The following is a 1,295-nucleotide window of genomic DNA, read 5'->3' as shown; positions in this document are numbered from 1 at the left end:
ATCCGGGTGCAGCCCGGGGACGGCGTGGGAGCGGCCGGGGCCAGGCGCTTTTTAAAAAAAACGAGCAGCTACCATTGGTGGAAGTCCTGTCGGGAAGCAGGCTGGAAGCCAAGCTGCTGTAAATGAACTAACCCTTGAACTCCCACCGCTCACGGGGGACTCACGATGCGCCCGTTTTACTGATGTGCAACCTGAGGCTTAGAGAAGGGAAGTCGTGGTCTGGGCGTCTCATGTTGGAGGCGGTGGTGAGCGGGATCCAGCCCCAAGCCCTGAATCACAGGCTTAATGCTGCCCCAGCTTGCCCGGACTGGCCCCTGGAGAAGTGGCCCAGGCCAGCCAGCTTCGTGGGGCAGGCTGCCTTAGGCAAGGGAGCGGGCAGCAGGAGGGGTTTGGGCCCTGAGCCCTGGACGTGAACTTTCTCCTTTGAGAAGTGGCCTCGAATGAAGGTGGGCTGCAAAGGCTTCCAGAAGGCTGTAGGGCCCCGCCCTGCTTCCCAGCCCTGCGTACCCCCAGACTCTAGATGACCAGCCTCAGGCCGGTTCCCAGACTAATGACCAGAACCATTAACCTGTGCAGCTGACAAAGCTCTTTCACCCCATTATCTCATTGCATCTCACAACAACGCCATTGTGGGGAGGGTGTGACCCTGCCTGTTGTGCTTGGGTGAAATAGGCCAGGAAGCTGGATCCCAGCCCAGCCCAGTGCCCTGAAAGCATGGGCCTTGGACCAGAGACATCGCCAGCATTCCCTGAGAACTTATTAGGAATTTATTATATCTGGGGGCCCCAACCCAGGCCTCCTGAATAAGAAACTCTGGAGCAACTGGTTTTCCCGAGGCCTCTAGGTGATTCTGAATTATATCCGGACCTTGAGAACCACTGTCGAGGGCACAGTGAAGGAGGGAAGGTGGTCTGAGGATCGCCCGGACCTAGGCAGCCTCCTGGCAGCTCCGACCCAGGCCACAGCAAGGTACTTAACCTCTCCACCATGAGCCCTGAAAAGAGGACTAATACCCATACTGGCTGCTGAAGATGGAACGTGAGCGCATTCAGAAGTGTCTGGCCCTTGGCTTGGGCATGTGCGTGCCCAATGTATATTCGCTGCCCAGTAAAATATCTGTTTTATAGAATTTTCACACCGAGTTGGGCAAGTGGAGCCAGGGAATCCCTACAGGCCAACAGTGTCCCACTGGGTTGTCCTTCCCACAGAGGGACACTGTCTATCCTGACGGAGGCCAAGGTCCTTAGCAGGTTTCTGGGTGAGATACTGATGCTGCTTGCTGGTCCAGGGACTTT

The sequence above is a fragment of the Marmota marmota genome, unplaced genomic scaffold (genome assembly GCF_001458135.2).
Source record: "Marmota marmota marmota unplaced genomic scaffold, marMar, whole genome shotgun sequence".
NCBI lineage: Eukaryota > Metazoa > Chordata > Mammalia > Rodentia > Sciuridae > Marmota > Marmota marmota.
The sequence above is the reverse complement of the archived record's forward strand: the minus strand, read 5'-3'. Positions refer to the sequence as shown.